Consider the following 25,616-nt stretch of genomic DNA (forward strand, 5'->3'; position numbering starts at 1 on the left):
TATGAGAATCGGCCAACATCTATTTTTCATCCCCCTTAATGTTAGGGGTAGTACACCCCTAAATTTTTTTTTGTATTTTTTAGACAAAATTTTTAATTTCTATTTTTTTATGATACAACATACAAAAATACATACAATCCTCAATTTTCACCCTTCTACGATCAACCCTTATTTTTTAATAGCCATTTTAGTAATTTAATCATTAGGAAATTATTTATATGGCAAAACAACGTTTGCCGGGTCAGCTATCTATGAGAATCGGCCAACATCTATTTTTCATCCCCCCAAATGTTAGGGGTAGTCTATCCCTAAATTTTTTTTTTATTTTTTAGACAAAATTTTTAATTTCTATTTTTTTATGATACAACATGGAAATTATTTATATGGCAAAACAACGTTTGCCGGGTCAGCTAGTATGATATAGGAATACACAAATCCGCTACATCGAATAAGGGGGCCGTCAATATTTCTATTTTCGTCGAGTTATGAGTTGTGTTGCTCTGACGAAGTTGAATGAAACCGAAACCATGTTCAGCCTCTCTTTCTCTACCAGATGATATTTGAGTTGATACTTTGATGATAGTTGGTTAATTTATTTTGATATATTCACCTGCTTTAGTCTTGAAGAATTCAACCATTTAAGATTTGGTTATAATTTGAGATGTACCATCTATAAATCAAGAATTTTCGAGTATTTCAGGAAATCTCACTAAAAAATAACCTTTCTGAGTAACTGTGGCTTTACGCCTCTAAAAATAACAAATATCAAATAACAATTATGAATTAACAAACAGCAAGTATTAGTTGAATGTATATGTTTCAATGGGAGTGTTTATGCAACCAAGTAACAATAATATCACTCAAATAACAAGCAAACTCTCAACTATTTTAAAACAATTGTCTCATTATGCCCAACTTAATAAGCAGGTAGATGCGCATCGGCTTATCAGGTCACGAAACTTAACTAAATTTCCGGTCAAAACCAATAACAACTATACTATTTGTATGTTCTGTTTTGATAATTCGTCTTAGGTTTAATGATATATAAAACAACCAGATTAAACTATTTATTATGAAAATATGAAATTAGGTTAGGTGATATATTGTGATGTAGGTGATATATATTGTGTCATATAGTAATATAAGTTTCCGCAGAAGGACAGTTTATTCATTATGAAATAATGAAGTTAGGTTAATTGTTAATTTGCATAAATGGTAACATTCAGGCTATTTGCTACGTGATACTTGTCAAGTGATAAGTGTTATTTGATGTTGCATAAAGCCTCATTAAGTGATTTCGGGCAAAAGTTATTTGACAAATGCTACATATTTCATGGTTTTTTATCCCTTCCAGCACTATTTAGAAGCACGAATTGGTTTACTTCGTTATACCCTTGAAAGACTATCACCCCAATCTCTATTTTGAAGTACTGTTCGACTATTTCGATTCAACTTGCTACTGTTATACTCTGGAAAAATTTGAATTACTCGTAAACGTTGAATATTTAAGTATATATCATATCAAAAGTAAATTTTCTCAAGAAAATTCTGCAAGGAATACTATTTTCTGAAAATCATCATAAGAAAAAATTGGTGAAAAAAGAAGTCGGTGCCAAAAGGAGAAACTACTACTCTTAGTAAATTAAAAAGAAACAACAACAAAGTAGAGCAAATAAAGAGTTTTGGTATCTCAAAAAAAAAAAAACAATGAAGATTCGAATGCATCACAGAGCCTGTGTAGGAAAAACTTTTTATCGTTGGACTCCTTCTGATGGTCTTAAACTTAATTTTAAAAAGCGGTTTTAGAAATAAGTTCATGTTCAATCATCCCTAGAAATATTGCCCGACATTTTCGATTCACCTTGTATATGATTCAAACGGTAGAACAGCATAGGTTCAATGCCTTACGGCACTTTCCTGCAACCTTGGCATTGATCCATATGCGACTCTGCCTAGTTAAATAAATAACTATTTTCTGGGTTCATCAGACAGCTGTAGGAATGATTCTTCTCAATAGTTCAAACGAGTATAATAAAAATCGCTCGATAAAACTCACAAGATTTTGTTCCAGAAGAAGAGCGCTGTTTACCAGGTTAGAGTTTCGATCAGGATTCAATCTGAAAAAAAGAAAGACTTAATAACAGCGAGAAACCCATCACAAGACTGTGTAGTTTATTTAATCAAAACTGTAATGGTTTAGACCCATTAAAATATGAATTTGTATTCATTTAAACGGAAAATCAGAGGAATTTTCTCTCAGTAAATATTTTGCTGTTGTTCCATATTGTTGTCACTTTTGTACACCATATGATATCGTTCAGATTGTTTTTTTTTTTTGTTTCAAAGGATGCTTTTCTGTTTGCATCCCGAAACTGAATAAATAAATAAATATATGTGTTTTAACACCACAGAAGAATGTCCGTAAAGACTGTAAGCCTAATTCACACTGCGCAAAACAATTAACGCACATTATGGAAATCTCAAATTTATTCTACAACTGAAGGTGTTCTCAATAATAATTATTTTTATCAGAATTATGCATGCATATGCTATTCACTTTCAACGGTTTTCTTCAATACAGATGTTTTTCCCAGCAGGAATAAAAAAAGATTTTGAATGTATTGGCTCCATTCTAAAATCAGTTGTTCCCGATCAATTCTAGTGATCAATAGTTTTTCTTTCGTTTGATTTTCTACTCTCCATCGCTATGCAACGCGAAACACGCAATTTGACCCAAGAGGAATGTGCCCAAGCGGTAGTTTTGCGAGAAGAAGGGTGGACATACACAAGAATTGCAGAAAGGTTTGGAGTTTCCCATACAAGTGTGTCCAGAATGTTGCAGCGATTCAGGGAGACAGGTATGAATGTCCGAAGACCAGGACAGGGTAGACCACGGGTAACAACTGCCATTCAAGAACGTTACTTTGAGAGTTTCTTCGTTGAGACAACGGTTTGCAACCGCTCGCCTCCTTCAAATTCAGCTTGAGCAAACTCATGAGGTGCAAATTAGCACTCAGACAATAAGAAATCCCCTCAGAGAATATGATTTAAGGCCTCGTGTGGCGGCAAGAGGCCCAGCTCTTACCCCAGCCCATCGAAGGGCGCGTTTGGATTTTGCGAGAGAGCATATTGGGAAGATGCCGATTGGGAAAGAGTTCTCTTCACAGATGAGTCTAGATTCTGCCTCTACCATTGTGATCGACGTTCCCTTGCATACAGATGTCCACATGAAAGATATGCTCAGTGCAATTTCCTGAATACTACTGGTTTCGGGGGAGGATCGATTATGGTATGGGGTGGAATATCCTAGTGGTAATTGATAATGGAGCTATGAATGCTGATAAGTATATAAGGAACATTCTTGAAGAGCATGTAGTGCCATTTGCCCCATACATTGGTGTAAATTTCATTTTTATGGACGATAATGCCAGACCCCATCGTGCGGCCATCATTCAGGAGTACCTTGAAGAGGTTGAAGTCTCTCGAATGGAATGGCCAGCAAGAAGTCCAGATCTCAATCCGATTGAGCAGGTTTGGGACAACCTCAATAGAAGGCTGAGAAGTTCAGAAAATCGTCCAGCTACTCTTAATGACTCAGGAATCCAACTCGGAGAAATATGGGAAGGATTATATCAGAACATTTTAAGATCACTCATTTTGAGTATGAACCGTCGTTGCCGAGCTGTAATTAACGCAAGGGGTGGAAATATCAAGTATTAAATCACTTGTCAGCCTTTCAGTATTTTGAAAATTGTTCATTTCTCTTCTGTCACATCAGATTCGGTGAAATCCTGAATTTTTCTTCCATTTAATGTGTCTTGTTTCGTTCAAAACCTTTCCGAGAGAACATAAAAAATAAGTTATAAGGTCAATGTAGAGTTAACTTTCATTAAAATTGAGATTTTCAGAATGTGCGTTAATTTTTTTCCGCAGTGTATTTGAAATTTGGATCTCTCCATTCCGTGTATCACACAATAATTCTCAGTACTTTGTTTTTTATCCTAAAATCATCACGCCTGCTTCTACTACCCAACCAGCTCATACCATACAATTTCAATTAGGAGTCCTGGTTCCATAATATTAATTCACAAAACCGATCCATCATACTGACGGTCAGCGTGTGTTGCAGAAAAATAAACTAACAATATCCATTAATCAATAAATATTTAGTGATGTTCGTCCATGGCCACCTACTCTTTAAAAATCGATATTCCAGGTATTGAAACGAGAAGAGGAGCTCGAGGTCGAATATGCATATGATGGACGTTGTGTATGTATGTATGTAGACTCAAATATTGACCATCAGTGCATCCTGCTCTATAGCATACGTGCGGCTTCCGTTGTGGAAATAAATATTTGCAGGAAAATTGGATTCGATACTGTTTGACTGATTGAACTCATCCTGGGGCATCCTTCGCGGTTGACGCGTTTATGTGCATAGGTTTTGAATGGGTACGAGAAGATTTTCAGGGAAAAGTCTGTGGTCGACAAAGAAAAAGCGAATTATTCGATAGATACAGCGTGTTTTCAAAGATGAGGCTTTTTGTTCGACAGAAAAGATAAAAAGTCATTAAAATGAGTCATTTCACCAGAAATTATCTAAACAAAGTATTCAAGATGGTTGAGCTGCAGCCCCTGGAACTTCGATAAAATTTCATTGAATTTCAAGTACGGGACTGTGGAATATGACGAAAAAATACAACAAAACATAAATATACTGGACAATGAATGGTTCAGTACATCTGTGTATCACTTAAAAATTGGGACAGTTTATAATAATTAAATTGTTATTATTGTTACCCTATTTTTACGTCGCTTGTGGGAAGGCTCGAACAAGAAAATAATTGTGATGAGAAGAAGAATAAGAATTTTATTACATCCCTTCAATAAATAAATAAATGAACCATACATGTATAAAGCAAGTCAATTAAACAATCGGCAATGGAATTAAAACAGAAGAAATGAGAAAAAAAACATTTCAGAACCAAATCTACGTATCAAATCAACTTACATTCTGAGAATTCTCTATAACTGTAAGCAGAGTTTACTAATGGAAGGTTTTTTACCTCTTTTTTGAAAAGAGTGTGGTCACGTATTTTAAGTATTTCTGGCAAATGTTCATACATATAATTCATTGCCAATATAAAATGATGACGATTAAAATTTTGATGTTCTGTGATTTGCATATGCTAGAGTTTTCTGATGTCTAGTATCATATTCATGGAAGCATTTTTTGAGAAAATCAGTTTTCTTCTAACAAAAAAATAAGGAATTAAATATGAAAATGGTGATCATTCTGAAAAAATTTGTGAATAATTTAGACGAATTTTATTTGTGAGATTTCGAATTAATATTCTGTTTTTTTCACACTTGTCTCTGTCAGTTGGTAAGTAAATGAGCCATTTGATAAAATCGTTAAGGTCACTAAATGATGAGTAAAATTCGGAAATCCTAAGTTTTCATTTTCATTCCCACGTAAAAATCGAATGGACCAATATCCTAGATGAAACCATATGGTTGAGTCAGTCATCACAAGATGAAAGTTTTCCCATTGCTTTGCGATAATTCATATAACAAATGATCTAGGGAGCTAATTCAGATATCATTTTTTATTTTATTTTTAACTTTGTCTTTTTGAAAGTTTTGTATATGTGATTTTTGGTGAAACACTTCATTTTGACCTGTTGTATCATCTGTTAAAAAAGCCTCATCTTTAAATACACCCTGTATACGTCTCACAATAACAGTTCAGTTATAAAATATTTGGATCGGCAATTTTTCAAACCTTTTGTGTCTTTGAAATTCATTGAATGTCATAAACTTTTGGAGAAGACGCATATGATACAAGAAAAAAATTAGTTGTGAAAAAAACAAAAAGAATGTTCTTGTCCTGCAAAATCAATGTGAAAAACAATTTTCTCCCTTATGGAAAGGGTGTAAATTTATGCGGGTGTTTCTCAGATCATTACGCCTTTTATGATAACATAAAGGTACTCAACTTTTTCCCTAAGACATAAAAATCATTTCATGAAACTTCTGGAGCTGCACTTACGTTAAGAATAAACTGCTAGTTAAAAGTTGAGGATAATAGTGAAGTCATTTGTGTTTCCTCTTCAGAAAAAAATAGTTTGCTTTCGAATTGTGCATATGTGAAGTTTTTCAGGTTGGAATAATAAGATTTCAGAGAAACTATGTATTCACCAATTTTTGAAAAACTAGAACATTTTACGAAAAACAGAAATTCTGAAGATTTCGAAAATTCATAGTTGTATTCACCCTCATCAATTACTCAATTATTTTCCTCGCCAATTTTTGAACTGCTCATTGCATTCAGGGTGTATTTAAAGGCGAGGCTTATTCAACATAAGGTAGAACTGGTCAAAATGAGGCGTTTCACCAAAAATAATTCATACAAAATTTTCAAAATGACGAAGTTGAAGAAAAAATTGAGAAGAAATACTGAAATAGATTCTAATATGACCCTAGATTATTTGTGATCTGAATTAACGCAAAACAACGGGAAACAACTCATCTTGTAATGACATTTGGTTTGTTTAGAATATTGACCTGTTTGTTTTTGTGGTAATGAAAATGGAAACTGAGGATTGCTGAATTTTTCTCATTATTCCGTAGTTTCAACGATTTTATAAAATGTATTATGAGGATACCAACTGACAGAAAAAGACTTAAAACACAAGTGTAAAAAAAAATAGAATATTTGTGCAAAGACTCACCAATAAGTTCGTCTAAATTGTCTTCACAATCTCCTTCTTAATCCGACCCACCAATAATCTTTCCCGACATAAAAATGAAATAGGGTATCAATAATAGCACTTTGTCAACAGCACTTTCTATAAAGTGCCTCAATTAACTACAGTGTTTTCACCTGAAATCTCACGAAACATAAATTTAATTTCAAGTAACCTGAAGTAATTAATCAGATAGACTCGGATGTACCAAATCATTTCAATGAAATTGTGTCGGAATTCCGGGTTTATAGATCTGCCATCTTGAATTTTTTATATAGGCATTTTCTAGTGCAATGTCTTATTTGATAACTCCTATATCCTCAAACTGGAAACAACACTTCCGAAGAATTGCCATTCCAATAATGCAAATTTCTCATGAATGGGCGCTGGAAATCCCAGAGAAGTTGAACTATTCAAACGCAACTGATAACTGTAGACCGGTTTCGGAATCATTGTCCCTCGTCAGTACAGTGTAGCGTTTGAACATTCCGAACGTAGAATGGGGTCTTAAGCGAAATGATAGTAACGTTTTGAAGAATTTTGTGTACTCTATTTTCACTGTACTTCTATCTTCTGCCAAAAAATCAGCCTCACCTTTGAAAGCAACCTGTATCTACAGAAAAGGATTCGTTCACATACACGCTTTTTGGCAGTCATTATTAAACAAACCTCTGACTTTGAGTTCAAATTATCCGGCTGTATTAACCGTATGTATACACCCTAACAACTATCCCATCATATCTGATAGTTTCATGCATATTCAGCAGTTAAATTAAGCTGTATCCCATATAAAGACCCTCCATAGTAAATTCAATTCAACTCATGAAGTGTTCAAAACAAAATGCATATTTATCCAGCCCGTAAGTGAATTTAAATCTCGCAAAATCCCCCTTTTACATGGTCTCGAGTCTGAAAGTTTTGGACTTTTGAATCTGGGTCATAAGCTGAAAGTTCTGCCTCAAATTACGTCGTTAGAGAGTGTGCAGGCGTTTTCGAATTGTGGGCGGACGTAAGCCGCAATTGTTCGCTTCAAAATGGGGAAAGTGTGTAATGAGGGATGGACATGAAGGTTTTTCATCCTTTCACGAATAATGATTTTTTTAATATTCGGGTAGGAATAGAAAAGCACACGCACATTAAATATGTGCTCTCAATTCATTCCTTATTTTAGTTTCCTACGAATAAAACTTCTCTGTTGAAGTTAGAAACCTTTCTTTATCTTCATGTTTATTATGGTATTTGTGGATTTATCTGCAGCATATGACAGTGTATGGAAGGATGGTTTGATTTTCAAGCTTCATTCACATCTGATGTGTATACCAGAAAGTAATGAATATAGTCAGCGAAACATGATTCAGAGACATAACACCCGCGGATATAGAATCAAAAAATGTTACGATCTGAATCGAACTACCAGATTGTCATTAATCGGAGTAGGTATTAACAGAAATACCATTTCTTCGAGAAAGTCTAGATGTTGCTATAGTTTCGGCCTTATTCGACCTCGTCAGAGCAACACAGCTCATTCCTCGACGAAAATGGAACAAATTAATGGACTCTTTATTCGATTTCAGTAGTCGGTATGGTGGAGGGATAAACCCTAGGGCCATCTGACTGGACAGGAGGAAAAACTCAATTCACTTCCTCAACTCTGCAGCATGTATCCATTTGCCTAAACTCTCAGATTGCAGAGATCGCTTATCACGATCTTCAAGGCAATAAACTTTGACTAGGACAAAGCCTCGGAAATCCAAATCATAAATGAATATAGGCCACCATCTTCACTCTGGGGGTTAGGAAAGTGAATTGAGTTGGCCCTCTTTTCCTGTCAGATGGCGCTAGAGTGTATTCCTTCACCATGCCCACTTCTAACATCGTTCCATTTTCGTTGAGGTAAGACCGAACCTATGGTCAGCGTCGTAAAGGGCGTGATGAAAACAGCTCTGTTAAGGGACACAATAGACCTTAAGGTCGCAGTGAACTGCAACCCCTTCTCACGATATCTATATGGTCAGCGTCTACTCTACTTCGACGAAATGATATTTCTATTGATACTTTGAGCGACGGTGCTTGGCTAGTTCGATTTCGATCGTGACATTTGTTTATTATATATTAGCGGTTATGATGTATGTAATGTAGGGGATTGAATCGGACACCGTTTCATACTGGGTGGCGCTCTGGTAACTGTATAGTACTCAGTAGTCGCTGTGTTACTGTATATTACTCAGTAGCGCTTGCCAGTATTGAATAAGGGTCCATCAATTTCAAACGTTCACTATGGGAGAAAAAAGCTATGTTGCTCTGATGAGGTCAAATGAGACCGAAACCATGGTCAGCATCTGCTTTTCTTCGATAGGGCGTACTCCATTTGGGGCCTTGACGATGGCAAATTGGCTAGTTCAATTCAGATCGTAACACTTGTTGATATTCATATCAGCGGGTGGTATGCATCTGAATTTATCCTCATTATTGTATTCATTTCCTCACCGTTTAAGCGTGATCTTTCTTATTATTATTGTACCGCTGGCATCATTTCTGCCGTGATCTGAACGTGTTCCCAGACTTCTCAATTCATAACACGTCTGTTGTTCGCAAAGCGAATCGGCGTACTGAATTAGGGAAAATATGGGATATATACTATTGTCTTTGTCTTGGTTTCTATCTGGAGGGGATTGAATCGGACACCGTTTCATACTGGTAACTGTATAATACACAGTAGTCGCTGTGTTACTTGCGCTTGCCAGTATTGAATAAGACCGAAACCATGGTCAGTATCTGCTTTTCTTCGATGGGGCATACTCCATTTGGGGCCTTGACGATGGCAAATTGGCTAGTTCAATTCAGATCACTTGTTGATATTCATATCAGCGGGTGGTATGCATCTGAATTAATCCTCATTATTGTATACATTGTCTCGCCGTTTAAGAGTGATCTTTCTTATTATTATTGTTATTATGTATTTGGATGAATTCCGTTTATTATACGGGTTCTACACTAAAATCTTCCTGTCGAAACTTGGTGTCAAATATGCACCCTTTCTGAGATAAGCGTTAAAAACTTAAACACCTCTTAGGTTTTCATCGAAAAACTTGGGATGTTTCGTTGACATGTTCGATATATTAATATTCTTTAAACAGAAAAAAAAAGCATCCGCCGAATGTTTGTTTTAATGGTGTTTTTAAGGGTTACCATTCTTCAATACCACTCTCGCGAGATACAAATTCGTAGCTGAAATTCTAATTCCCTGCAATTTTGGAGTGTTTGTCAAAAAAGAATACTCTAGGCTTACGTCCAGTTCCATAATCAAATTTAAAGTTCCTTTATGAGCTCAAAGCTTTCTTTAGTGTCATTTTTAGTAGGGTTGTAGGAAACTTTAAAAGTATACCAACTTTAGGTTCGATTATGAAACCGGCTAGCGTTAATGCCTCAAAATCCTATTTTCATGAAAAATTACCTGGAAACAACCAAAATTCATTGTTCAGTTCATTATGTTCATACGTGTTTTTTGAAGTTAGCTTCTGAAATTTCTTTGAAAATCTCTGAGAAGACTTCAGAGATACAAGCTGTTTTTCAAAAATGTTCATTGTTTTCCTTTCTTTCAGGTTTTTTTTTTCTGAACGGTTTTGAGCAGTTAACCCAAGGTAGGTATCATTTTTTGCCAAACAAGTCAACGTTTCAGGAAATGAACTTCTCAACTGCGAATATGCATCTTGCAAGAAGATAGGGTAGTTTCAAGGGGTATTAACCTCTAAAAAACAACAACACTCAAACAAACCGTAGGCGAATGATAAAAGAGTGCGAGAAAATCTCGTTTTGACACTGCATATCACAAAAAGGTGGATATTTGACTTTACGTTTCTTCGGGAATTTTTCTTAATGAAGAAACACTCTTGCATCTTCAGCAACCACACTTTATAAGGTGCGGCTGACATGACGGACACAAACATACCTAAATTCTAAATTTTTCGTTCCAAAAATGGTTATTATTTATTGAAGACATAGTTTTGACCCCGTCTGTTTTAATTTATATTAAAAGTGATTTATTATATATTATTATTTTCATAATCTGTTAAAGAAGTAACTGAACAAGAAACAACATATTGCATTCTAGAATTCCGAATTGAACTGTATAAATAAAATTCACTTTTTTGTTGCTCACTCCTTTCTAGGAAGAAGTTCGTTATATTTTTCTCAAATGTAGGTAATGGCCCAATTTTCTGCCTTAACAAGACCGTATTAAACAGTACAAGACTAATGACACCCTTCAGAGGTAACTTAGCAAATCACTCTGAGTAAAAGGTTTTTAATTTTCATCATCATTTCTTCCAGAAACTTCATTTCCAACTCCGCTAATACTAACCCCCCATTCTTAAAACTCCACCCCCTTCTGCAACAAAGTAACCCTTTCCGACACCACTGAATCATTTATTACGAAACGATCAACTTCGCGACCATAAATCATTAATTTAAATTGACAATTTGTCGGATGTCTCCGCTCCAGAACTGCTGCTGCCGTCATCCTTTAATTCCGCTCTGGAACAGGTGGAGGTCTAGCGACGTTGTTGCCCACCTGGTCTCGCTCATTTTCCGATTAATCGCGGTTTGAAAATATCACGGCCAAAAAAAGTCCCGAATTTACGGCTGACAGTGAAGGTAGGTGCATTAAATTTTCGCGGGAAACGAAAAATGATCACGTCTCGTTTAGAATGGATGGAATAATGAATTGCTGGACGGGATTTTCTTCGTTAATGTTCCCCATTTGGGTTTCGCGGTTTTGAAAATGTGCGAAAACACGATGCAATAATGAATAACAGAAGGTGAATCTATTATAAGGATTGCTATTTGAATATTGAGGCAGAGCTAGAGGTGGAAAAATACAGGATATTTCAGCTATTTTCTTTCAAAGTACCAACTACAAATAAGATTATATAAACATAGAGAACAAGTATACAAAAAGACCAAGAAGATATAAAAAGGAGGTGCAAAACAAAACACTCCTCTACCATCAGCTCGGTTTAAAAGATACAGGCAGTTGAAAACCATACAAAAATTTTATTTTTAGTTCTCTCTCACAAACGATTGCTATCTGCTACGCCGATGACGTAGTGATTGTGGCTGAAGACGAAGAAAACCTGCAGAGACTGCTATATTCATTCTTTTTAGAAGCATGCAAATACAACATGCAAATATCAACAACAAAAACAAACTCAATAAAATGCCGACAGTTTCGGTCTATATTTAGACCATCTTCAGGGCTATTATTTTCTGGTTTTCCGTGTTTTCACTTTCAAATTCGAGGAAAAACACAGTGCGGTGGAATTGAACATACCAGCAGTAGGAGAGCATCGATGCTCTCCTACTGCAGGTATGTTCAATTCCACCGCACTGTGTTTTTCCTCGAATTTGAAAGTGAAAACACGGAAAACCAGAAAATAATAGCCCTGAAGATGGTCTAAATATAGACCGAAACTGTCGGCATTTTATTGAGTTGGTTTTCTTTAAACCCTTCTAGACCTTTAAGCCCATCATCAATTCAATTAATCAACAGAGGTCATTAACAACATACTTAACAAAAACAAAGTCATTAGTCATAAGCAAAGAACCTAAAAGATGCAAACTTGTCGTCGCAGACCAACCAATAGAACAGGTGATGACATTCAACTATCTCGGCGTACAGATATAAGATAGAACATACGAAGTTCGTGAGCAGGCAAATAAAGCATGTAGAGTGGCAGGTGCACTTCGCGACGTCATATTCAACAACAAATATATGAGTAAACATTCAAAAACCAGGATCTACAAAACTTGTGTTCGGCCTATCATGACATACGCCATAGAAACCAGAGCGGACAACAAAAGAACTAAATCCATCCTCAGAACAACTGAAATGAAGATACTAAGAACCATATCTGGATATACGCTGAGGGACAGGAAGAGGAACACAGCCATTTTAGAAGAATACCAAATCCAGGACATTGTCGAATCGGGAAGAGCGCGACGACGATCCTGGAACAACCACGTCAGCAGAATGAACGGGAAGAATACCTAAGATCGCCCGAGACGGAATTAGAGTGGAATTTACAAGCCTCAGGCTTAACATAAGATGAAGATGAAGAAGACGTACCACAAAAATACCAAAAATTCAAAAAACCTCTTGAATCTAAGTAGGACACTATCCAACAAATATTTGGAAGTTTTGTAAAATGAAAGTATTCTTCATATTTTCTCGTATAATACGCCGTTTTCGAGTAATTTGATGTTCAAAACTTCAAAAGGATCTGTGAAAGTTGAAAAATTGGGTACTTTGGCTGGATACAACTCTGTTCGAAAGATCCACAGATATGTAAGTCACAGAGTTAGCTAGTTATTCTTGTTTTTCCAGAGGTAGCACAACTCATTATGAAAACTTTAAATGGCTATATCTTTTTTCGGGAAATAAATGGTTTAGGAAGAAAGTGTTTCTCTTGACCTCAAGAATATACTGTTAAAATATTTGTACCAGTCAAAGACTCACTCTGTATAGTATAAGTCGATTGGTAGAGTGTTGACGTAGCTGACAAAGTCAAACTCACTGGACAGATCTCGGTTCGTTAGCAGTGTCGTAGAATAGACAATTTGTAAGGTTATGAAAAAAATTATTCAACTTCAACTCTCAGGTGAAAACGTTGTTTATCCCTAGTTTGTCAAAAGTAGAGGCAAGAATAGCAACCCACAGGCTCCACCACCTTACCGTGAATGAGCCTGACAAACTCATTTTCACAAGAACCAGCACGGATGGTACCTCCACTTCTCTGATTCCAAGCAGAGACAAAAGGCTCCGTCACAAGGAATTCCATCTACAAGGACCTTGCGGGTTTACTGATGGCTCCAGAACCAGTCAGGGATCTGGAGCCGGAGTCTACAGTCGTAGACCGCTGACTGAACTCAGTGTCAGTCTGGTAAAGTCGGCGACAGCATGTCAGGCAGAAATCTTCGCCATTGATCTATGTGCCAACCATTTGCTTAACATGGGTTGGGCGGCTAGGTCAATAAAAATCCTAACGGATAGTCAAGCTGCGATTAAATCTCTCGCAGCAGACAAATGCAACTCGGCACGTATTTGAATGCAGATTTAAACTCTCCAAAATGGGAAGTTTAAACAGGCTGCAACTGATTTGGGTACCTGGACACTCTGGCTTCAGAGGCAACGAAGTATCGGTTGCTCTAGCCAAAGAAGGCGCTGATACTTATTGGCCCGGAACAAAGTATAGGAATTTCCAATTCCAACAGCTGGATAAGGCAGAAAGTCCTGGAGTACTGGCGCAACCATCCTGGACTGCGTCACTCGCACAAGGCTATTTCAGTGCCTCCCAGCCCATACACCAGTCGTTGGCTAGGATTTTCTAGAACCAATATGAGATCTATCATGGCGGTTTTCACAGGACATTGTAGACTCAGAGCCCATCTTGAAAAACTCAGCATCGTCAATGACCCGCTCTGCAGACTCTGCTTAGAGGAGGACGAAACGATTGAGCACATCCTCTGTGACTGCCCGGCGGCAGACAGGTTCAGACTTGCAGTATTTGGTTCTCCGAAGATGGTCCTAGAGGAACTCAAGAATCACTCCCCCTCCGACATCATCTCCTTTTTGAGTAGGATGGGACTGGAGGGAGAGATCTAGCTCTACGAGCTTGCCTGTGTGCTACAATAGACCTCTTGGTCGCAGTGGTAGGTTTGGTTTATCCGTCCAACACACCCAGCAATCAGTAATCAGTAGTCAAGTTACTGGATAAGAACAAGCAGACCAACAGATCCACCTGTTCTGACCGATTTGTCTAAAGAAATCGGACATAGGGAGCACACAAAAAATATCATTCACCTTATGAAGGCGTTTCCCTGGATATCTCGAGCGCCAGCTATTCTTAATAGGGGACATAGCAAACCAAACTTAGTGGCTTCTAGTCGAAGACAAGGTTTCTTGTTATCTAAAGTGTTAGCGATAACAGTCTAACTTACAAAACTAAATGCTTTTCTCGGTATGATATACAGATAGCAATGAGAAGGCTGCGATTTTAGAGAGTGAATTGAACGGAAAGAAAAGGGGATCCGATCTCGGTCGGTAACATCCGATTCGTTTGCCAGCCAGAACCAAGGCTTCCACTTAGCGGGCAATGGGGTCGGAACTTAGCCTCAAAAATTACGGGTTTGCGGATCAGGGAACATGGCAGAGCTATAGGAAGCGGTTCTCCACTTTGTGTTTGCTGTCAACGGGCTCCAAATGCAGGATGTTTTTGAAGGTGCAGCATCGTTTTTAGGACTGAAAAAAAATTCCAACGATGTCTGAATCCTGAATTGAAATTAAAATCATGTGAATCAAACCCAAAAACGAAAAAAAAAATATCTGAGTCATCTTAAAATGAATCAAACATCATTACAAACTATATTTTCGTCAATTTGTCGAATTCAGCCATTAAGTGTCATGAGGACTATATTTTGTGTGTAATACGCCTCTCCTCATAGTTTGAACAGCAATACTAAACTTTTGATTCCGGTACAAATGTAAGTTTTTCCTCAAATATCGACTTCAATTTTGGGCAGTGTATTTGGCGAATATCCACGACCCTTCAATGAGAATAAGTACCCAAGGTCTCAATAAATACCTACGAGGTCACGAACATAAGCAGAAAATAAATCTTCTTTTCTTCTCGCCATTCATGGCTGTCAAGAAAATAATTACGTAACAAAACTTCCAATTTGTCATTCTCACTATCTTCGTATCTATTGCTTCGAACGATTTAAAAATCGTTCTATCAACGTGTAATATCTATGTGATCACTCACATTTCCGAATGCCAATTCGAAGTTGATACAGACTCAGAGATTTTGCGAGCCGGAAAATATTCATATTTAAGGAAACCAATAATCCGTTTGCTCCACTACACAATTCACGAACGTGTCATGTATCGGATAGGAAAGGAATCAGGGAAAGGAAAATAGAAATTTTCCAATCCATTGCGTTTCCTTTCTCTACAACCGTGCCCTCTTGAGTTTCATGCACGACAGACAAGTGCTGTGACAGGAGAGGAAAAGTAAATTCAACCGAAGCAAGTCCTTTGTGTTGTACGATTGGGAACAAATAAATTATCAAAAACTCTACCCTTGTCATTCGAATGAGAGGATGTCAAGACGCTTTGTGGGGTGTACATCAGAAGTTATACAACGTTTATTAATTCAAAATGTGGAACAAAACCAACGGCGTAAAGTTATAGGACAAAGGACTTCAGGTTTGAACATGAAATGCAGAGTTTCGATGGAGAGGAGAACAATTGAAATACCTTTGACTGCGGACGTAAAATTTCAAGATGAGTAGTAGTAGCAGAGCTGAGCCAAAGCATTGTGCTTAGTGCTTGTGAAAGCACTTGCTCATTTCCAACCGTTTTTGAATATAGTTCTCGCAAAAGCGAATTAGTTTCACAAAGTTCTTAGTGATCACGAGCCTTTTGTGAAAAATCAGTGCTAAGTGCTCAAGCTTTTTTCAAGTGCTCGTCTCAGCAGTAATACTGTATTTGTGAGCGATATAAATGAGCTCAAAGTATTTGGTGAAATTAGATTTGTTACCACAAATACGAACAAATTCTTTATCTAGATATTTCTACAATTGGTTTAGTGTCGTGGAGACCTAGTGGATTTCGAAGATTAGATGGTAGAAAAAAAAAGTCGTGTCAGATTAAGATACTGTATATGCTCTACGTGTCTCTGATAATGAATTCATGCTTATCTAACAGTTTGCGCGGTGGGACTGGCGTACGGAAGAGTTGAAAATGGTAAAAAAAATTTCCAGCGTGTCAGATTTTTGGAGGATATGTTAATTGTACTCAAAGGAAGCTACTTTTGAAGGGACTGACATTTTGGACTTGACGCAAGGTCACAGCGGTCCTTTGAAAATGTAAAAAAAAAATCGTTACTTGTACATACTCGAGTATGTCAGATTTTCATACAGATGGTCAATCTGGGTGTTGTAGACGTGTTGACCCATTAATCTGACACCAATCAGGGGGGGTTTTCTTAATCTGACACTTTGAAGATGATCAAAATCCCTTTTTATTTCCCTCCCTGTACCTCTAATCGTTTTTAATTCATTATGAAAGTTGTAGATAATAAAATTCTACACAACTTTTGTTTGAAGCAATTTTACATACTCCTAACCATTCCCGAGTAAGAGGCCGATAAGAGCGAGAAACTTAGCCACACATGCGAAAGGGCAAGGTCAATGTAGAATCCCAGTCTAATCTACAATTGTCAAAATGACAAGGTATTTCTATGATGACAATTGCGAAATTAGTCACGAAACTTTTAGTGTTGTCTGTGACTGAACCTTAGAATGTACTATTTTCCAACGAGTGAATTTTCGCTTCAGCGTGTATCGCTAAACACCTCGCATTAATCGCCATATATCTCAAAAACGTTTGAACGTAGAAAAAATTGCTTGGGACAAAATTTGCAGAAAATGTTATGCTCTACAACTTTTATCATGAATGCGAAAATGATTTGAAGCCAGAGGGAAGGAGATAATTCAAAAAAAAAAAAATATTTTTGTGACCTTTAAGGTCAATTTTATTGTTTTGGCTTGCTGAAACTGTAAGATTATAATTTTTCCGTTATTCTTGAATCATTAGCTTCCAAATAAGAAAAAACGCCACCGCGCTCGAGCATGTACACGTGACGTTTTTTGTTTTGCAACTTTGGCGTCCTCCCACACATTTTCGACACGCTTAAATTGTCAGATTAGGAGAATGTATACTTTGAAACATGTAATTAACCACATATATCTTAATCTGACACGCTCGAGTATGTACAATGATCTTTTTTTTTATCTTTCTGACAGGCTGTCCTAGACAATTCCCCGTATATAAAGATCTAATTTTTGGTAGAGGTACTCTACAGGGTCCAAGGTATGTCCCCTTATATTAATCTGACACGCTCGAGTAAATCCCGAATTTCCCTCTTCGGCTCCCCAACTTTAACCATTTTCAACTCTTCCGTACGGCCAGCACCACCACGCAAACTGTCAGTTCAACATTAATTTTTTATCAGAGACACATAGGGCATATACAGTATCTTAATCTGACACGCTTGAGTATGTACACCTGACAATATTTTTTACATCTTTGAAAACCTGCAGACGCTTTTCCCACCTCTGAAAGAGCATACATCATAGAACCTTTTTTTTCTTTTTACTATCTAATCTTTAAAATCCACTAGGTCTTCACGACGCTCGAGTAAATCCTGATTTAGCATCGTCGGCTCCCCAACTAATATGGGTTCTCATCCTTTGTGAAGCGATGTTATGAGGCTATACTTTTTTGAGCGAATGGGGTACTTATTGACAAATTTCTGTACCTATTTTCATAGATCGGCAACTGTTGCTATCTTCTATTGAAATTCTACCAATAAACGACCTATTCCTAATATTACGCACATTACACAATCACCCAAATTGACGCAATCGACTGAGATAAGCTCGCTTGATTCTAAACGTCGTGAATACATCCATGCAACAGACTGGCACAGACTAATAACATCCTGCATGTCTATTCTTGTTTTCTCAGCAAACGATATAAGCTAGTTTCTAAGTCGCCCCATGTTAGTGGGAAGTTCGGACAAAGTTTCTAGATGAAATGGATTTGCCACACTGAACTAGGGTGTTTCAGATGTGGAAAATACACCCAAGATAAACCCCGAAGTTCTTTCATTGAGTTCCGAAGCTTCAAAAGAACCCAATAGGAAGTTCATAGCTTTTTTCGCTGTTTTCTAAGCCACGAAGTGTTTGTCGCCATTATTTTTTCCTTCTAGATTGTTGAATTCCGGAAGTTAATCGACGGTACTGATATTATTTGGATCAAAAATTTCAACTGTATTCTTATTTTTGTTCATTTGTGCGTTGCAAGAAAAACTCAATGTGAATTCACAATATTTATACCATTTCCAGTTGTATACAACTGGAACTATAGTTCAAAAATCAACAATTGGAATTCAGAACACATCACTTGTATCTCAGATTAGTCAAGTTTATTTAGGAAAACATCAAATGTGATTCAATTTGATTTCAGAAATGTTCATTTGAAATTCAGTGTTACATTTATTCCAGAAAACACCAATTGTAATTCGTAAGTCAGATCCGATAGTTGATTGTATTTCAGAAATGATGAATTCTCATACGATGAAATTTTGAGATTAGGTCTCTGAGATCCTGAGGATGAGTTCCGTCTAGAAGATACTTGGTTTTTGATATACAGGATGTTCCAAAATTCTTCGTCTTTTTACTCGATACAGTAACGGCAAAAGTTCTACAAACCGTTTCGTTTCAGTATACTCAATATACCTAATAAGTCCATAGACCGATTCTCTGACCTCTCTCACAATAGAACAATCTTCTGCAATACTGGTAGATACGGATGACTTGGAGCAGTCCTGTAACTTGGGACAATTACCCCCATTGCAGATTTCTTACCATTTATGAGTGAATGGACAAACTTATAAGATTGTGTAGCGTCTTTTCGATTAGTTTAACAATGAATTCCTCTTGAGTTCACCGGGACCAGAGCGTTTGAATTGACAGGAAAAATTAACGAATTCAGGAGAGTAAAAGCGCGTTTTTTATGGCCCTTATACTTTCTAGTGTCCTGTACATGTGTTTCACTTTGTGCCTGTGTAATTTTTTTCTGGATACGTAGGATATTGGCATATTAGATATGTCATGGAACAAGGTTGTTTACAAATCAAACGGCAACACGGATCTCATTCATTCATTTTGTTGTTTCATAGGGTGACTCAGGACAATGCTGAATAGTTACAAGCGGCGCATTGGCAGCAGGAAATATGCCAATATTTCGCAGGATATTATTATTAACGTTATTTCCACAAAGGCATCACCAAAGAATGAAAGAAATGAAAGTTCCCTTGTTTTGTTTATTTTTTTACATTTGAATTGCAATATATTTACTTTCGCTGTAATAGGGGTTTATCATTTAATTTCTTTACCGAATTTCAACTACTTATTCACAAATTCTAATTTTTCGAAACTATACACCGTCCCAAGTCACCTATTTCATTTGAGAGTTAGAAATCAATGGATTTTAACTTGTGTCCCAAGCCTCCCAACTCGGTGGGTGACTTGGGACAAGTATATATTTTTTTTTCAATTCATATCCGAATTCTGAAGCATGGTATATATCCTAATCAATAGTTTGAGTCATTTAGCATATTTGAACCACTCTCTCACATGAAAATAGGTCACCGTTTTTGAAATATGACGTGTTGAATTCAACAATTGTCCCACGTCACCCGAATCTACGGTAATTAAAACATTCGTAGAATCGCATAAGATGATTGCGCCACCATCTTGAATACCTACTTCATGAAGCCTATTTTTGTTGACCTGCTTTTGAAGAATTTTTCCCTCTGTCGAAAAAAGATTCACCTTTGAAAACCTACTATACTTTCAGAGCATTATGAATTCAACTATTATTATTGTTAGTTCAGAACCTGGCATCTTGGCTTACATATGATACCAGATTCCTTCATGCTAAACCGCTAACTCTGTTTGTTTGTTAAATAACCGTATGTGGTGCCGCTTCAGATTATCCAACCCAGTGAATGATTATTAATTCATACCAGAGGCATCAGCGCAATAGATGGTAGAAGTTTCTCCTTACGATAAGCAACTGCAGGGTGTGCAAATTTAATAACGGATTTACCAATTAGAGGTTCCATTCTGAATAGCCCGATATTTTAGCAGTTGCCATATTAAAGAGCTGTTATGTTGTAACAGAGACGACAAGGCTTGAAATGGTGGCATTAACAATGGAATGATAACCTCTTCTACAATGTATTGAGATACTTACTGGTAAGAATTCACCGCGAGAATTATGAAAATTTTTCTCTGGTGTCTTGTGACAGCTATGTATATTGACATTATTCTTCTTCTTCATCTTGTCAAAAGGTAAAGGCTTGTTTCAGCTCTCGCATAACCTCTTGACATGCTGATAAACCAGCTATCCTTCTAGCTCTTCGAAGGACTTCCTGAAAGTCTAATGGTAGCTGTATTGTCATTTCGTGCAACTTTGACCAATTTCCCATCACCATCATTGCTGTATCTCGTTACCGAGAATAAATCTACAAAAAGACTCAAGAACCAAACAATCGGTGCGATCAAACTTATGATTTCTTAGATCTACTTGCGACTGTGTGCCCTCCTGTGACTGAACAGACCCAACCCTGACCTACAGATCCTTCCATACTCCGGGCAAGGATAGTCACCTACCAGATCTGGCCGTCGCTGTATTCTTCTCGAGTCTCCATAATAACTGTGGACCAAAGACCTCCACTGTGATCTGTATAACGCTAGTTGTTCCCAGTTATGATTTGCATTAACTTTGTTTCTGGATCGAAGAAATGTATCCAAGTCTCATGCATAGTAACAATTCGGTTTAAGATGTCTAAATCTTTTTCATATCGAGCACAGATCGAACGCGATGCTTCTACTCTAGCACGCTTTTGGTCAACATCCATTTGGGGATCCATTTTGCAGCATTTTTTCTCATGTCCAAATTGACGTGAACTATATGATGAACACGTTCGTATGAAATATTCAGTGCTTCAGATATCCGTTTTAGCCCTATTCGACTGTCTGATAAAATCGTGTCATGAACTGCATCGATATTTTCGGGGACTGCGCATACGAAGGACATTGAAGGTTATTAAGCATATCTTCGTAAATCTGCTTACCTCTTAACCCTTTTACAGGTACTTGATGATAGTACGATACTCCAATTTTTCGATTTTCACAATTTCGGTGGACATCTTATTCTTTATTGCATAACTCTAGTGTACTTTTTTGACCTCAAACTTCACACTGACACTTCTATGAGTTATTGTTCGTTGCTATGGTAATGCAATATTTTTTTATGCATGGAACTCTTCTAGGCTAACTAGATATCTATACATCCTCGTATTTTTGAAAATTCAGATGAGTAGGCTGTTTCGGCAAACGAATTGCGTTATCGCACAATCAAATAATTAAAATTTTATGGCCTGATTCAGCATTTATGGATGATGGCGATGTTTATTTCAAGACGGCACAACGGGCCATGAAAATGGGGCAAACATCGTTATTTTTCAACAGCGATATCAATAGTTAGCCAGATAACTCTCAAAACCTCTGGGGATCATTTCAGAGCCAAGTACCTATTTGACTTGGCGGTGCTTCAAATGGTTTCTTCAAGTGAGATATCATTTTTGTCCAGGTACACGAAAAGAGTCATTTTCACTAGGCCCTTAACATATATTGGACATAGGTTAATCAAACAATTAGAAAAATAGCAATGCTTTTCCGATTCGAACCTTGTATGTACTACAAAATCAAGTTTATCGTTTCATATGACAATGTCAAATAAAACGGTCACAGCCTCGAAAACACCCTGTATTTCCGCGACATGAGCTGATATCGAATCCGTGACATCAAAACTGGATCTTGTACATCATTACGTCACTCGACATGCCTCAATCAATGAGACAGAGACAGCGTACGCCAGTGGCCATGGCAACTAAAAATTAGAGCCGCTTGTTGCCTGGTTACCTGTGTTTCCATCCAGGTGAGAGCGTGTTGTCTGGAAAAGCCGAGTATCGTGGTTTTTGACCGAACAGGAAGCGGGAAACGAAGTTAATTCTGATACCGAAGAGGCGCATCCTGAATGCGCAGCATGTAGGAAATTATTGAAAAACGAAAAAGGCGCACGTCATAAGTGAGTTGCGCGAAATGATGTTCCTGGATATCCTCCTCATTGCCGTGTTATTCAATAATGTTTTGTGCGATATCCCGGAAAAATACGGTTCCCGGAAAAACTACTGGAAAATTGAAGGGTTATCAGGGCAACCCGCCTACGCGGTGCAATCTGATTTATTGCGAAGTGATGTGGGATAGCTCCCTTTTCACGTGGGCAGAGATATAAGAGGGAAACAGAGGAAAATTTGCATCTTTGATATTCGATGCGAATCTATTACTCGTATAATAAAGGTAGAGAATCGTCGGTTATATCCATTTCTCAGGCAGGGGCAAAAAATTTTCACTTTATGTAATATACCCGTTCTAGACCCAATTGAAACAATGAAAAATGTTTCTAGGGTTTGTTCATGATAGTTGCTTGGGAATCATTTGGATTTAGAAACCAAATTTTTTTCAATTTTCTGATAAAAGTTACGAATATTACAATAGTTTCCGTCGTTTTTCAATTTCACCAGGATACGAGTTCTAGCCCATGGCGAGACTTTTCGAGAAATTTCTTCATGTGGAAATTGATAGAAGACATAATTGCACCTCGGAAAGTTAATAACATGAATGAATATTTGTTCTGCAATGAAAAAAAATTTTTATTTTTTTTTCCGTTTGACAAATAAAATAATTTCTGACTTTCCGAGGTGACGAACTGATTGAATTGAATTATGACAACTTCATATAAATTAATGGTTTCTGACATAAGATTATCATTTTCTCTTTTCGAACTGGAACACTATAACGGTGTAACATATACTCTTTCGTTTTTACTCAGCTACCTGAAAAGAGTCAAAAATAGTTCATGTTCATGTTTATTTTCCTAGAATATAAGAAAGCACTGAAAGAAGTCCGAAACTTTTGCTTAATTTCGGTATTTGAAATCCCCATTCTTCTTTGAAATATAAACGAATTCTCCATTTTATAACTCAAGATCGGCGGGACTGTTTGTTCTAGAAATTGGTTTGTAGGATTTGTCTATGGGCCAGTTATCATGAAAATATTCTCTAACTTCAGAGAATGAAATTAAATAATTGTTCTGAAGGGAATAATTTCTCTCCTTTCGATTAAAGCCACAAGCTTTTACTATGGTTAGTGTTGCCGCACTGTTTTAGGTATTCTATACTAACGAAGGTACTACTTTTCTCGGTATTCGGGTTCCATATGAGTACAGGTATAATTTAAGTGAACTCAAAACAGATTATATGATTTTCACGAGTTTTTAAACCACTACACGTGTTTCGCTATCAAAATAGCATCTTCAAGTGGGTGAAGGTAAACTTGGTTTTCATCAAGTATCGATTACATCAATCCAGAACAATCAAGAATATGAAGAAGACTGATTCTGTCATCTTATCTATATGAAAAAGTCGCCATTTTGTCAGCTACATTGTAACGACTTTTCCTAGGACTCTCTAGTGATTTAAAAGGTTCGGAAATACTTTATCCATATAAACCAAAATGACTTTGAGAAAACTGAGGTTCGCGTAGATCTCACACAGGGATGGGTAGTACCGATTCGATTCATAGAGCAAATAGTAGTGGTGATTTGGGCCTCGGTAGCTATGTATGAATTCAATCTCATTATGATTCTTCAAGGAAAATAAGCCTACAAAGGTGGATCTCATGGCCTACTAATCTTGTTGACTACAGTCACATTTTACGCTTTTTTGCCTTCGTGTATGGCCGATTACACACATTTCTGTGCTATATACAAGGTGAGTGGTGTGTCTTCGACTCGAACAAATATTTCAACAGTAGATTCTTGAGGTCAAAAGAAACACTTTTTTCCTATACCATTTTTTGCGATTTGGCCCTGATAACAAAATATAGCCATTTTAAGTTTTAATAATGAGCTTTGCCACCCCTGGAAAAACAAAATTACCTTCAGAATAACAAGCTACATATGTGACACTACACATCTGTGGATCTCTCAAACAGAGTTGTTTTCTGCCAATTTTTCAAATTTCACAGATATTTTTCAATTTTTGAACATCAAATTACTCGAAACGGTGCATTTTGCGAGAAAATTTGAAGAATACTTTTATTTTAGAAAAGGTTCAAATACTCATTAGATGGCTTTCAACTCAGTTTCAAAAATGGATTGCTATTTTTATGGAACGTGGGTGATATCTTGGGTTCGAAAAAGATTAATCAAATAAATGAAAAATTATATTCCGAAGTTCATTTCATTCGATAAAACCGTTTGCGATAAATAAAAATAATTTTTTTGGTTTTTCAACAGCATGTATTTTTCAAACCGAGTCAATTTGTTAAAAATTATAAGAAAAAAAAGTGTTTCTCTTGACCCTAAATCTACTGTAAATATTTGTACAAGTCAAAGACTCATCCTATATAATTAGGACCTGTTTCTTTAGATGAGTTTGACCCACACAGGTGGTTTACTTCATCCTTTCAACACGTAGATTCCTGACTCTTGTACCTCTCACTTCATCTTTGCCGTAATGAAGTTTGATTTTTTAACCAAAATTCACCCTCATTTTAAGATGATTTAGCCGACGAAAGAAAGGCCGTGTAGCGACTCCAAAGGTTAACCACCACTACGTACTGTTTACTCAGAACCTCAGTTCAACCCAACCGTACTGAACCATATCCGCCTATTGTAATTAAAGCTAGCTGGTGCATCTGCCCGTGACCCACTGAAACAAGAAAGCTATTCGAGCTCCGCATCTGCTGTGAGTACGATTCTTGGCTTGTGGGAAAGCCCGTTGAGACCACAAAGCAGCGCGGATAATTGCTTCCCGCCACTGTGCATTGCTTCCCGACCTACAAACCCGTTACTTTTGAGTCTGAGTTCAGATCTCATTGTCCACAAAATGAAAGTCTTGGTTCGGGCTGGTGCACGAAATGGTAACATCCAGGGCCCATTCGATATCGGATCTCCTATCTTTCCTGTCAATTCCCGAATATTACTCATTGATTCTTTTACCTTAACACGTTGACGTCGAGTACCACAAAAAAAGGTAAATGACCGACGTCAAAGAAAGACGGTTTAGCAGGTCCAGAATTAGGCCACCACGCCGTACTGTCAACTTGAAT

At 37.0% G+C, this 25,616-nt stretch overlaps 1 protein-coding gene across 1 annotated transcript in view; it reads right to left on the reverse strand.

Moving 5' to 3' along the window:
* Positions 1–25,616, reverse strand: part of LOC123318645 (poly(rC)-binding protein 3) — a 186,468-nt gene that overhangs the window by 116,692 nt on the left and 44,160 nt on the right. Inside the window, exon 2 of the mRNA XM_044905321.1 lies at positions 2,057–2,117. The gene's annotated coding sequence lies outside the window, so the exon portion shown is untranslated. The remainder of the gene's footprint in view (positions 1–2,056; positions 2,118–25,616) is intronic.

This window comes from Coccinella septempunctata, chromosome 8 (genome assembly GCF_907165205.1).
Source record: "Coccinella septempunctata chromosome 8, icCocSept1.1, whole genome shotgun sequence".
Lineage (NCBI taxonomy): Eukaryota > Metazoa > Arthropoda > Insecta > Coleoptera > Coccinellidae > Coccinella > Coccinella septempunctata.